Source organism: Hydra vulgaris, chromosome 07 (assembly GCF_038396675.1).
Source record: "Hydra vulgaris chromosome 07, alternate assembly HydraT2T_AEP".
NCBI lineage: Eukaryota > Metazoa > Cnidaria > Hydrozoa > Anthoathecata > Hydridae > Hydra > Hydra vulgaris.
In genome coordinates, this window is record NC_088926.1 from 39,881,609 (window position 1) to 39,897,108 (window position 15,500).

Sequence of the window (15,500 nt, forward strand, 5' to 3'; positions counted from 1 at the left end):
TACCAATGAGAATAGATGATGTAATCATAAAATGACGCATTTTATTTTAGACATGGTAATTAATTAAATCTAAAATTTCCATATTTAAAATTTAATTTAGATTTTAAAAATTATTTTAAAACATTTTATTTAACCCAGTAATCGTAAATAAACAAAAAAATTTAGAATGAACCAAAATTTACCCTGGCGGTCTCAGGAGAGCAAAGTGTTATGACTTATATTTAAATTATTTTGTTTTAAAAATGCTTATATTTAAATTATTTTGTTTAAAAAATGCGATAAAATGTATAAATTATTAAAATTAAAAAAGAGCTATATATATATATATATATTATATATATATATATATATATATATATATATATATATATATATATATATAGGGGAACCTGTTGTACCTTTGACCACTTTTTGCTTTAAGGTGTTTTTTGCGTAGCCTATTGAGTAAATCCAAACCATTCAAACTTTATAATATTCTCTTATATTTTGCCCAAAAATTATACTTAGAACTTTTTTTTCATTTGACCAAAAAGTATCTTTTTCCCGCGTTTTAAAAAAAGAAGTCTATTGGTCAAAGGTACAACTCGTACGTTGTACCTTTGACCGATGCGCGTTGTTCCTTTGACCAAAATGTTATTATTAAAAAATCATGCAATGTTTGAACCCTTTTTAATATTTTAGCTTGTTATATATTATATACAAAACTTTTGGTCCATCTTATATCAATAAAAAAAATCTAATTATTTTGTAATCAAGCCTAATTGTCTAAAAAAAAACTAGAAAAATCAATCCTTACAATCTTGCAAAGACTAGTGTATTAAAGTTACGATACTCGGTATTACTAATTTTTTTCAAGAAAATCAGTTATTATAACTATTTAGATAAAATCACATATTTTCTTTAGTTAGATGCTACTTACATGAAATAATTAGGATTAAGGTCCAAAACTTTAAACGCGATTTAATTGTACAAAACATATTTTCTAATATATACAGTTATTTTTATTATTTTAGATAAGAAAAGAGCAAAAATATATTTTTATAACTTATGTTAGCTGGCGGTCTATATTCATTTACATATGATCATAATGCTTTTTATAGAAAATATCTTAATGATGACAACAAAAAATACAATGATAAAAGAGTAAAATATATTAACTATTGCAAATAGTCAGATCAACATCAAACATAAGATACTGACGCTTAGATGAACCATGACCAATACTTGGTGGTGGAAGTTTCATAATAATATCCTTAAGTTCCAAATCATAAAGATTGTCATCTTCTCTTATAAACTTGTTACAAAAGTCTCCTGATTTCTTAAGATACTTAATTTTGTAAACTATACCAACAACTTCTAAAACTTCTGCTGCATAAAATCTAGAGCATTTCTTTCCAGCCAACTTGACAATTAAAAAATCTCCAGAAACAATTTCACTTTCATTATCAAGTATATTTACTCCAAAATCAATTTCATTAGAGCTTTCATCATTTAAACATATGTCAGACTGACTAAAAATAATCTGCTTTGCCATTTTTTTTCTTTTGCTTGAAAAAGTCTTTTTAAATTGTTGGTTATTAGATTTTGAATCTAGAATAACTTTAATTTCAGGGGTATCAGTTAAAATACATGATTTTCTATTACGTCTTTTTGAAGTATTTGTTTTTCTTAATTTGGCTTTAGGATGAGGTCGTATTATCTCAGGTGAAACAATTGATCTTGATGGTAAACTCACAGTAGGGATTTCCTCTAAAACAATAGATGACGTTGATGGTACACTGGATGGAGCAGTTTTAACATCAATAATCTCATTAGAAAGGCAAGCTTCAGTATTCACTATTGGCCTATCAGTAACATTTGCAGCTAAAAAGTCAATATCAGTAAAAATATTTTCATTAAATGGATAAAATCCAGTACATTTAAAACTGTTTATAATATTATTTGGTACAAAAGCATGAGGATAAGTTTGACCAACAAGGTAAGATATATCATAAATTGTGACTGGTTTACCAGCATTGCCTGGTGATATCATCCAGTTATTCATGGCATTGTTATAAAAAGTTTTAAATGGTCCAAAAACACCACGATCAAGAGGTTTCATTTTATGGGTTGTGTGAGGATGAAATGTCATTAAAACTATCCCTGATTTTTTTGCTAACTCAATAACAGAAATGTTTACATGACTCTCATGATTATCCATTAATAAAAGAACAGATTTTTTAATTGACGGTCGCACATTACTAATAAAATGTTCAAGAAATTGCACAAAAATGACTTCATTTGACCATCCAGTTGCACAAAAATGACTTCATTTGACTTATTAGCTGCTCCTACACTTCCAGGAGGACAATTATTTAACATGTAGTCTTTGAATTTAGCACGTGGAAATACAAGTAATGGTGGGATGCTATTTCCAGTAGCATTAATGGCTGCAATCATTGTTACATTGTTGCCTCGTTCAGCACTAGTTTTGCTCCCTATTTGTTTTTTACTTTTTGGAGCTAGAATTTTTGGTGGTACGTTGACTGTGGTAATTCCTGTTTCATCATAGTTCCAAATATTTGATGGGTCAAAATGATAACGTTCTAAAACATTTTTGTAATTTTTATATACAATTCTTACAGTTTCTCTATTGAATGCAGAAGATCTACCAAGACTTGTAGGTTGTGGTTTACGTAGAGATAGCTTGTTATTATATCTTTTGCGAAAATCTCGCAGCCATTGTTAACCTGCACATTTATTTTTCATCCATGAAGTTTCAATTTTTTTATGATTTGCTAAAGCATACTCATATGCAAAGGATCTTATCTGCTTTAATGTAAGTCCATAATGCATATTTGCAGCATCTGCCAAGTAGTTTACCAAAATTAATTCTTCTTCAGTTGAGAATACTTTTTTTGGTTTGGTATGTGAATATAAATATTCGCAACTACCAGATTTTTTAAACTGCTTCAACTGATATATTAAAGTTGACTTTTTAATGTTGCAATGTCTTGCAGTTTCACTTAAACTCATTTTTTGTTGAAGCACAAAATTCACTGCATTTAGCATATCCATTTTGGAAATCTTTTTGCGAAAAACACCAATCTTGCTCCTTGGCATTTTAAAACTAAAATATATTAACAAAATTAATTAACTATTTCGATACATTTAATTCCCTATAGCTGAGCAGAAACTAGGTAATAAAATGAACTTGACAATAATATTGCTTCAGCTGTCCAACTAACTAAATTAACAAAATTGATTATTCTAAGTGTAGTCTAAGTGGTTCAAGAGTAAATAGTGAATTGCATTAAAATTCAATGAAATTATTTCATCATCATAATACTAGAAACAATTTTGCATTAAAAAGCAATAAAGCATAGACGACGCCTAATAAGGTAGATTATAAATTTTATAATCTTGCCCTCTTAAAGTCCGCAAATTACCGAGGAAGCAGTTTTTATTGGTCAAAGGTACAACGTCCTTGACTGGTCAAAGGTACACGAGATGGGTTTCTTTAACAGTTATTGTCTTAATCCCCATTTACGGTCAGACATAATCATCCAAAATTTTCCATAACAAAAAAAAGATGTTGGGTAATGTTTATAATGTCGTAGATGAATCAAACAACAATTTATCACAGTTTTAAAATCAGAATAAGATTAACACAAATATTTACTTTTTAAGAGTCAAAACTTATAATTGCTTGTGGATCAATACCATCTATCCCAAGTATAATGTTTTACGATAAGAAGAGTTGTCATGGACTACTATTTCAAATGACACTTCCCGTTTTTTTTTAATAATAATAGTAAGCCAACAGAGTAGAGTGATTAAAGGTACAACGTGGTCAAAGGTACAACAGGTTCCCCTACATATATATATATATATATATATATATATATATATATATATATATATATATATATATATATATATATATATATATATATATATATATATATATAATATAATTTAATATTAGTTTATGTATATAATGTTATTATGTAAAATGTTCTTTTTAATAAAATTAAAAAGAACATTTAAAATTTTGTTTTAAAAATGCGATAAAATGTATAAATTATTAAAATTAAAAAAGAGTCTATATATATATATATATATATATATATATATATATATATATATATATATATATATATATATATATATATATATATATATATATATATATAGTTTAATTTAATATTAGTTTATGTATATAATGTTATTATGTAAAATGTTCTTTTTAATAAAATTAAAAAATTATGTACAATTTTTTATTTAATCAAAAATTGATAAAAATTATATGTATGAAAATGTATAATATTATAATGTATATAAAATTATAATTTTGACTATTATTTTAATAATTTATTTGTTTATTCCTATAATTAATATTAATTTTACTTTAGATCATCTCCGTAAAAGCTTTGACTTTAAAGATTTCTATCATTTATTCATTTATTGTTTTTATGAAAGTCAATCATTACTTACTGCTGATATAAAATCAATAGCTGATAATTGAGAGTGGTAGAGTATTTTGATTGACGATAGAAAAACTTTTTACAAAACTTCTTGCGAAAATTTTTTCGTAAAATCTTGAAGAAATTTACTGTGGTGACGTGTTGATAAATGTATTTTAAGTGATGAAGAAAAAAAACCTTTAACACATAGTTTAACTAATGTTTGCGGTTTAACTAATTTTAGCGGTGTCTTCATTTATCGTCCAATTAATTTCGACAGATGGAAACCAAAGATAAGATTGAAAATTTGAAGATATGGATTTCAAATTATTCGATAACAAAAAAAGATTTTGAAGAAAACTTCCTTCCTTGGTTTAATCTTAGTGAAGAAATAAATCCTGATCTTGAGGACGACATTGATTTTCTTAAAAAAATTTATGAATGGATTCGTTGTTCGAATATCGAGAAGTTTGAGATCAAGTACCGTCAAAATAATTTTTATAATCTTGATGAAGTAAAAAAACTTTACAACACGATAAAATAATTAATACCTTAAATATATTAAATAAAAACAATAATTATAAATAACTAATAAAATATTTAATGTACTAGTTTATAATAAATACGTTCATAAATATACAAATTAATTTCACTAGTTAATTAGATTTATTATTTAAAAGTTTAAATTTTTATTAATAAAATATCATATAAATAATTCGTTTTCAAATATATTATTAGTTAAAATTATAATATAAATTATAATTTTAACTAATAATAGTTAAAATTATAATTTATTAATTTTCAGCTTTTACTAATTATGTTATTAATATATAATTTTTTAAATTATATCGTTAATAAATATTTGTTAAATATTTTATGTATACAGTCGACTCTCGGTATCTCGAACACTAAGGGGACCGGAAAAAAAGTTTGAGATATCGAGAGTTCGAGATATCAAGAGAAGGGTTAAAAAGAAATAAAATTGCCCGACTTTCATTAATATTATTATTTATATAGATGTATTATTAATATTAGTATTTCATTAATATTTCACAATCTTATTTTTCTGACAAAAATCATTAACAACTAAAACTACAACTTTTGGAAAAAATCTGTTATCTGATATTGCTTTAAATTATCCATCTTTTCCATCTTCATTAAATCCTCAAGTTTTAGTGCTAGGGATTGTATTTCATTTCCGTATTTTGAGCTGTATAGCGAAGCATTTTGAATTGTTTCAAAAGCAATTTCTAATTGAATATCAGATGGGCGTGGCGGGGCTTCGACGTCAATAGCTTCGTCAACGCTATCTTCAACTTCATTATCGTCGTTTTCAAAATTAGGGTCTAAAATCTGAGCAATGATTTCAGCATCAGTAGCAAGTGAACCGGTGGTTACTACATCGCAATCTAAACCAATGTAAGATTCCGCTGAGAGATCTTCTTGGACGGCACGAGGATCTAACTCTCGCAAACGGTTAAGTTCTTCTGTCAAAAATTTAAAAAAATGATCATCATCAGCTTCTTCAATACTCTTGTTTGTTTTGCTGATACCAGCTTTTTTAAAGCAGTTGATGATAGTCTCCTTCGACACAGCATTCCACGAAGAAACAAGATCTTTCATTGCTTGAAGTATAGAAATTTTTGGCATGGGTTCGTTATTATCGACAGCCTTGATACACAAACGCACAATTTTGTGACGATAATGAGCTTTAAGATTTCGTATTACGCCTTGATCCATGGGCTGAAGGACAGATGTGGTGTTAGGGGGGAAAAATATTAGGTTGATGTTGCTTAGCCCTTCAATGTGTGGGTGGGCAGTTATCCACTAGGAGTGCTACTTTCCTGTCTTGAGCACGAAAAAATGAGTCAAGTTTCATTACCCATTCTGTAAAAAAGTCTCCGGTCATCCAACTTTTTAGCTGATTTTTGTATGGGCAAGGAAGTTGTTTAATGTGCTTAAAATACCATGGGTTTTTAGATTTTCCAATAACAAACATAGGTAATTTTTCTCCCGTTGCACTCCCTGCTGCTATGCCTGTTAGTCTGACTTTACTATTTTTTCCCCCAAAACATTATTCTCGTGATAAATGGTATGTTTTGTTTGGTAGGCACTAGTAAAATAATCCAAACTCATCGACATTGAAAATGTTTTCAAGCTTGTAATTCAAAAGCAATGTTGGAAGTGTAGTTTCATTCCACGAAGCAGTCATATTATTCGTCACGGCGGCACTTTCGCCTGAGATTATTTTAAAGCTAATGCCGTTCCTAAAAATAGGAACAGAATAATTGAATTTTAATTACACGTTTAAAAAACTAAATAAATTAAATATAAACAGATACATGTTATTTGTTTATATTAAAATTGAACAAGATTTGACAAAATTTAACTGACCTTTTTTTCCAAATATGAAACCAATAATCAGATGCTTTAAAATCCAACTCTCCTAATGCTTTTGCGAATTTTAGTGCCTTTTCTTTTAGTATGGTACCATCAATTGGTACTTGTTGACTTTTTTTTCAACGAAGCACGTGTATATGGCCTTGTCTACATTTTTGAAATTACCACTACGAAGTTTCTTCCGTTTAGATTTTGTGCCATTTTTTTCCAGTAAGGTTAATAACTTGGTTTTATTTTTAATCCAGGTTGATAATGTGTTCTTTGGAACTCCATACTTTTTGGCAACCTTTTTGTTAGACATCCCAGTCTCTCGGTCTTTTAATGCCTTGCATTTTTCTATTATAGATTTGTTCGTGAGTTTTCGTTTAACGAGCGGCATGTTGCTACGTTTGACAAAAAGAATAAATTATATATTAAAGGAAAACTTTTCAGAAATTCGATTCTTAAAATAAATCGAATTTAAAAATCGAAATAAAAATTTTTTTTTTTAAAAATTGGAATTTGAAAAAATTAAATTTTATTAAAACATTTTTGAAAAAAAAAATGTTGAAAAGTTCGAGATAACGAGAGAAAATTGCCCTGTGGACCGAAAATATTGTTCGATATACCAAAAAGTTCGAGATAATAAGGTTCGAGATATCGAGAGGATTTTAGCCTAAACTAGTACGTTATGTCCATGGGACCGCTAAAAAAGTTCGAGATACTCAAAAGTTCGAGATATCAAGTATTCGAGATGTTGAGAGTCGACTGTACTTTTTATAATGTTTAAGAATTTTTAACAAATATGCAAATTAAATAAAATATTCAATTTTTTTATTTTATTATCAATTTCTTTTCAAATAATATCGTACTATATTTAGGATAAAGTCATAAATTTTTGATTTGATTGATTTTTGAAAAAACTTAATTTTATAATGTAAAAAATAAAATTATTTTTACATTAAATTTTCGTTTTTTAAACACTTTTTACACAAATTAATGTTTATAAAAAATAAGTTTTTTAGGTTCTCGCCATTGTTTCTTTAAGAAATATTCGTAGTCAACAAAATAAATAAACTCGATGGTTTAGAAGAATTTTTCTTAAAAACTTTTTAGTTCGAAATTTCACATTTCATCTGACGTTTTTGCTTAATCGATCAAAATGTTTAAAATATAAAATGTTAATAAATAGTAAATCAATTATTTTTTTTAATGGTTTGTAATTTTTTTGTAAAAAGTTTTCTTTTGAAACAATTTAAGCATTTTTTTTTTTTTACCACTAACAAATAGACTTTTCATAATGTTTACTTTAGTCACTGGTTTCTGTTACATTTAAAATATGCCTTCGTTTTCTCTCTTCTTAAGTAGCAGAATTGAACCGTCATTTTAACGTCAATAATAAATTACAAAAAAATAATTTAAATTATTTTTCTTATAATCAAATAAAAAATATAATAGCATTACTTATAAAAATTATTTATAAACTTTCTAAAACTTGTATAGCTCTCTTAAATATAAACGTCTGGATTATAAAGATTTTATTAAAGAAAAACATCAAGAAATTATGTAAGGTTGTCGTGACTTGTTTCTATTTAATTTAAACAGCTTTAGTAAAAAATTGGACTTTAGAAGTAGAGATTAGTAAAAATAATAAGAAAGTTTAACTTTAATAGTAGTGTGTAATAATAGAGTTTAATAGAAAAAGTTTTAGTATTTTAAGTTATTTGATATTCTGTTTTCCCTAAGTCAATCCTACAATTTACAACCTTTGTTACGGGGAGAATTGTATCTAAAGACAAAATTCGTAACATATTTTGTGCGCTTCAAATCTTAAATTTTGCGCTTTAATTTTCCATAATGAAAAAAAAAATGCTTGCTGCCTCAACCCAAATCATTAGTCGTTGTTGCGGTACTCTTTGTACTTTAATTTGTACTCACTATTTCAGTATGTAGTCGACAATTAGTTACTTTCCTATGTGAATTCAAATTAGTTAACTTTTAAATGTGTTTTAAAAGTTTGATATGGTTTTTTTTATTGTTTTTTCTTTTGATATGCAAAATAAGCAAGTTGTAGTAAATGTGTTTGCAACATGTTAATAAAGTTTGACTTTGTTACTCCTTAAGAACAAATTATTAGTAAGCATGGGCGTTAGACGGTCCGTAAAAATCCGTTAATTTCCGTTGCGTTAAAAAAAATTAACGAAATTTCCGTTAAAATCTGTTACGTTGAAATTTATTAACAGCAGTTAATATAAACTTATTTTAACAACCGTTAAACTCCGTTAACGGCCGTTAATTAAAAGATACAACAAAACACATATGTATGTTTTTAAATGTAAACAAAGAAACATTGAAAATTAAAGTAAATGCAAATCAGATGAAGTCTATATTTTTAAAAGCAAACAAATAATATTAAAACACCAAGACAGAGTTGTCCATTGTAAAATAATAAAAGCTATTACTCTTCTTCTTTTTATTTACAGAATCGTTCAATACTCTCAAAGTTGTCCTGGTAAAATACCTATTGTCTTATTGTGTCAGTGCCAATGTTTTCTCTGCTAAAAGTTACGATATTTCCTGACGAACTGAAAACCTTTTCAGACGGGGAACTTGATGCAGGAATGCAAAATATGGATCTGGAAATTTTAGCCAAGATGGGAAGAACCTTTGAACTGTCTTTCCACCAGGTTAAAACGTTTGTGTTGTTTCTGGTGACAGGCTTTGGCATTGAAAAAGAAGAGGAAATTTCCTCTTTAATTAAAGATATATTTCCCATTGTATTATCTTTAACATGTATACATACTAGCAACACAAAAGTCAATTGGCTCCATGAACTGAAAATTTTCTGTGCTTGCTACAGAAATAACTTTCCCAGGGTTGGGATTGTAGATGGCCACAATTTGCATTTTGGATGATTCAAAACACTAAAAAAATAGCACAATGTCGTAATACTTTTTAAGCTTTTACATTAAAATTTATAGTTAAACTTACTTCAAATTTTTCTAAAACAGCTTCTCGATAATATGGGTGTAAAAAATGTGAAAATCTGTTACTAAAATCCTCTGAACCGCATTTCGGCACTTTATTTTCAATTTCAGTAAGCAAAGATTCAATGAAAACTTTTATGCTCAGTAATAAAGTAACATCTTCATTTTTTTTATTTGCAAGGTGCACGGTAATGTTATAAAAAGCTGCTATAACACTTTGACTCGTCGGAACGTTATCAGCTTAAAGCAAATCACTTATTTTTTTAAATTTTGTCAAGATCGGTAAAAGTTGATTCAATATAACAAAGTGTCTAGCATCATGAATTATTCTTTGTAACTCTGAGACAACTTCTAAGTCTCTAATAGACTCAATATCGGTTTCACCATCATGCTGTGGTTGTTCCATCGCGTTTTTAACGGGAGCGATTACATTAACATAAGGCACTATAAAAGAAGCAAATATTATGTTATATTACAATTGATTTAATATTATGAATAGAAATTTAAGCACAAAGTAAGTTAAAAAAACCAACCATCAAGTTTATAGCGTTCTTTTTTATTTTCTTTAGAAGTTTAGAACGATTGATGAATTTTAGAAGAAAGTTTTATGCAGATGTCAAGAGCATCTTGAATTTAATTAACCTCTTCAATTAAAATTTTGTGTCATTGTTTTTAATGCTCTACCTAAACAAGTATTATTTCTTTGATCGTAACACAAATTAGCATAAGTTACATGCTTTGAAAGCGTCATTGCTTATATCATGTTGCTTGCAGCACCAGTTATCATCACTTTTTGTTTCGCTTTCAAGCCGACTACTGACTCAATCATTTTGTCTATTCCATTAGCAATATGTTAAGCAGTATGGCGTTCTGAAACTCTTCTCAGCTAATAACAAACTTTCTTAAAGTGTAATCATCAGCAATGTAATGCAGACTTAAAGTAATAAATGAATCTACTGCTTTAGAGGTCCAGCAGTCAGTGGTAAATCCTACCCATTTACATTTTTTAGTTCAATAGTCAACTTTTTATCTAACGTTGCTTTCATATTCCGATACATTATAGGTAACTTGTACTTAGAAAATGTTGTCCTACTTTTATATTAGCACGGGGATCAAAACTATGAACAAAATCTTTTAAACCTGAGGTTCAACTATACTGAAGGCTAGAGATTCGCAAACCAAAAACTTTGTAATATTACAATCAATAACCAGCTGTTTTTGTTCCTGACTTTTATATTTTGAAAGTAGAGAAACTATACTGTTTTGAGACTTAAATACTGTTGTATTGTTTTGTTTGCCAATATTTTTTGAACAACTAGAGCGAGCTGAATCTTCTTGCATAACTCTTTTTATATTTGCTCCCGGACCTTGTATTGATCTTTTGATATACTAATCTGAAATTAAAAAACAACTTTTCAATTAAACTGTTTAGTTAAAATAAAACCAGTGAAAAAGTTTTTATTATAATTTACCTTGTGTCTCTGTAGAATTATTTTCCTCACCATCATTTTGATCAAGTGAATTTTTTAATTCTCTTAAATTAATACTTTATACAAAGATGAATGAGTTATTTTCAAGTGGTATCTCATACTAAATGTAGAACCTTAAGCAAGTTCGTAAACTTGTCGACATTTTTTGCAAATTGCCTTGGCAACTACTTCTCCATCTTTATAAGTTGGTTCTTTTTCAAAATAATCCCGTATAACATGTTTTTGGCATTTTACATACAATAAAGAAACAAATATATAAAAAAATTTCATTCAACTTTTACAATACCGAAAATATGCTTTAATTATTATAATAAAAAAACGACATTCGGAAAATGAATTAAATTTAATAAAGTCAACTAACTGAAAATTATTAGTTAAAAACTCTGTTTTTATTTTCAATTATTTAAACTTTTAATTATATATATATACTCTCAAGTTATAGGTTTAACAAGTGTACAAAAAGTTATAAATTTTTCATTAAAGTTGTTAAATATTTTTATAAATTTAATTACCATATTTATTATATTTTCTTTAGCAAAAAATTTAAAAAAATTTTCTGCTATATAAAATTTTTGCTAAAAATTTCAAAACCTTTAGTTCGATAATCGAATTGAATATTTCGAAATTTTTTTGCTCCTTGTCGTTCATTCAACCAAACTTCAATTAAATGAAACTTATTTTTAAACAATTTAAAAAAAAAATTAATATAATCTTATGAAATTAACGGAAATTAACGGAATCAACGGAAATTCACGAACAAATATCGGTGTGTTAAAAAAATTTAAACGGAATTTTTCTGTTAATACCGTCCGTTAAAATTTTTTAACGTAACGGACGTTAACGGTAACAGACCAAAACGGACGAATTTACCGGACGGAAAAAATCAAACGCCCTTACTTAATTATTAGAGACTAAAGGTATTATAGATTAAAAAAATAAAAAAAACTAGATGTGTATCTATTAAACAGCTGTATATAATAGCACTATAAAAAATATAAATTTATATGCTTAAAAAAAAACAATTAAGCCCATTATCTTTTAGTGCGTCACGTACTGTCATCATACATTCGATATAAAATTTTAGAAAAGAATTTTTTTTTTTATTAATTTTTTTTTATAAAAAGATTTATGAGAATAAAAGTCATAACAGTTAAAACAAGTTTAAATGAGTCAACTTTATGCGTTAACATGGAAGTATTAAAGAAGGAGGAGCAATGCTTGAAAACATCAAAGGTTCCGTGCCGTCATAAAAATCATGCGTGAAATATAAATAATCGGCAAACGAACGATTCTTTAAACAAATGACGTTTTATTAACTCCGATGAATTTTTTGAAATTTGAGGTTAATGATGTTTTAAACAGATACTTCATGCTTATATAAATAAAAAATAGCATAGAAGAAAGCTGATTAGTTGTCAATTAATAAGTTCTATAGTTTAAATGAAGATTTTTATGAGCAAAAAGATTATTTAGCTGATCGCTGTTGCTTCAAAAGTATATTTCGTCACATACCTAAAAGCCATACATATTAGTGTTTCCATTTTATAAATAAACTTATTTGTTTTTTCAATGTTAAAAATACCTTTCAAAATACATATTAGCACCATTCATCCCTATTCATCTCTATTCATTAAACTTAAAGTTCCTGTCAAAAACAAACTTTTTGAACTTAGACGGCTCAATTTAATTTTATTTGTCTCGATAAACACGCATCAATAACCATAATAATATAGGTTCATTACTTTGAAAGAACTTGTTTATAAATATATATAAAATATATTAACGTAAAATCATGTTACAATTTATTTTTATATATTATATTTTAACTATATATTTTATTTATATATATATATATATATATATATATATATATATATATATATATATATATATATATATATATATATATAATATATAAATTAGTAAAAAACACTTATCTAACTTTTATCTTCTACTTAAAAATTCACCATTACTGGATCATTAGGAAGAGTTCTCTCCCTGATGATCCAACAATGGTGAAACTTCAAGTAGAAGATCATCAAGAAGAGTTCTCTTCCTGATGATCCAGCAATGGTGAAACTTCAAGTAGAAGATAAAAGTTAGATAAGTGTTTTTTACTAATTTATTATTGTTCTGTTCTTTAAGAGCATTGAACACTCTATTTGTAAAATACACTAACATAATTTACATATATATATATATATATATATATATATATATATATATATATATATATATATATATATATATATATATATATATATATATATATATATATATATATAATATATATATGTTCTTAAAAAAACAGAGCAATTATAAATTAGTAGAAAATCACTTAACAAATTTTTTTTTTATTTAACACTGTTTTTCATTGAAGACTCATTTGAAATGAATGATCAAATTAATAAAACTTCAATTTATACAAAAAATTAAGTTACAAAAAGTCGCAAATGTCTTAAATATTGTAAATTTTAACACATTTGTAGAATTCGCTGACATTATTATAAAAATGATTTTTTAGAAATGATTAGTTAGTAATGCTTTTTTAAAAAAATATTTTTAATAAAGGATGGGGGTGGGAATGAGGTGGGAAGGCAAATGTTATTTGAGCTCACTTATTTTTATATTTTTTTAGGAGTAACTTATTTTCGTGCATGCATTTAGTAATCAACTCCAATTTTTTGTTATATAAGCATTTTCGGTTTGCATGTGTAATTATTTTAAATTTTTCTTGTAGGCATAGTATGCACTTTTTGCAAATATTGGTATAAGTAGGCGCTTTTCTAAAGATCGACCAATTCAGTATAAAATCATCAATATTTTTCCATTTTAATTCCCATATATATTTTAACAGTAGGGTGTCTTTTAAATAATTTTTATTTTTAAAAGATTGCTTATGATTGGCAAAACGTTTTTTCCATTCACCCTCTGTGATGCCAATACATCGTTTATCAGATTTTTTTAAAATTGTTACTATAAATATTAAAATTAATACTTTGCTTTGTTCTTGAGTGTCTAAAGTAAAATCAAATAAACAGACATTAACCGGACCCTTACGGGTCCTTTAAGGGTTAAGGGTATATTAAGAAAAAATTTTTTTTTGTTGTCAATATGCATTTAAAATAATTTATCTTACTTTTTTGATAAATTTTAGTTTATATTAATCAATTTTAAACATAACGGTTTGTATAACATTAGGATCCCTAAAAGGGATTGGTTAGGACAAAATCAGGGATTGCCCTTAGTTGACTTGAATTCTACGGAATTTTAAAACTCGGAAGGAAAACATTTTATGGAAGGATTGTTCTAATGGCGTTGATTTTATTAGCATGGTTTTTTCTATCACGGCGTGGTAATTGTCAAATAACTTATTGATATTGTCGAGGTGATTATATGTAAGAAACAATAATTTTATACATGAGCCCTTTTGTCGAACCAAGTTTAATCAGTTTTGTATTGCATATCGGCATCACGAAAAAAGAAATTGATTTAAAGTTGCACGATTTTTTAATAACGCCAGAAATTGCTCTGGTGGTTGGCTGCGGCGATGTAGGATAATAGCCATTTCGATTGACGCGAAAGATACAGACAGTGACGAGAGAAGTGAGGAGGACAACAAAGATGACAACGCTCCTCGATAAAAGAAGCGAAAGACTTCTTTAAATAGATATCTTGTATTTTGAATAGAATTACTATGTAATTAATTTTAATATATAACAGTTTATGCAATATAAATCGTAATAAAAAATAAAATTTAAAATTTTTTTATATTATTTAAAAAAAAAAAAAAGAATTTAAAAAAACAACCACGCTTTACTACTCATCTTTTGAGTGGTAACGCGTGGTTTTTTTCTGGTCGCTTTAGGGCTAGTCTTTCAGAGACTCTTAAATTCTGAGGTTTTTGTCAGGGTCCCTTAAGGGCATACCCTTAAGGGACCCTGACGAAAAGAGTCTCTGAAAGACCTCGCTCCTCAGTCTTAAGAGTCTCTGAAAGACCTCGCTTTAGGGCTAGTCTTTCAGAGACTCTTAAGACTGAGGTTTTCGTCAGGGTCCCTTAAGGGCATACCCTTAAGGAACCCTTAAGTTATTTTAAGGCGGGAATAAAACGAGTTGCTATTATATGTTGCGAGTTTTTTTTACTTTTTTTAAGATGCTGCTTCGGAAACACTTTCTTTATCTCCCCCTCTCTCTTAGAT

The 15,500-nt window shown here is 27.1% G+C and overlaps 1 long non-coding RNA gene across 1 annotated transcript; it reads right to left on the reverse strand.

The window, feature by feature from the left end:
* Positions 1-9,191: 9,191 nt before the first annotated feature.
* Positions 9,192-11,966, reverse strand: LOC136082180 (uncharacterized). The gene is made up of 4 exons (XR_010639473.1): positions 11,284-11,966; positions 10,345-11,205; positions 9,816-10,255; positions 9,192-9,748 (listed from the first exon to the last, which is right to left on the reverse strand). It is a non-coding gene; the product is annotated as an uncharacterized LOC136082180 (long non-coding RNA).
* Positions 11,967-15,500: the final 3,534 nt, after the last annotated feature.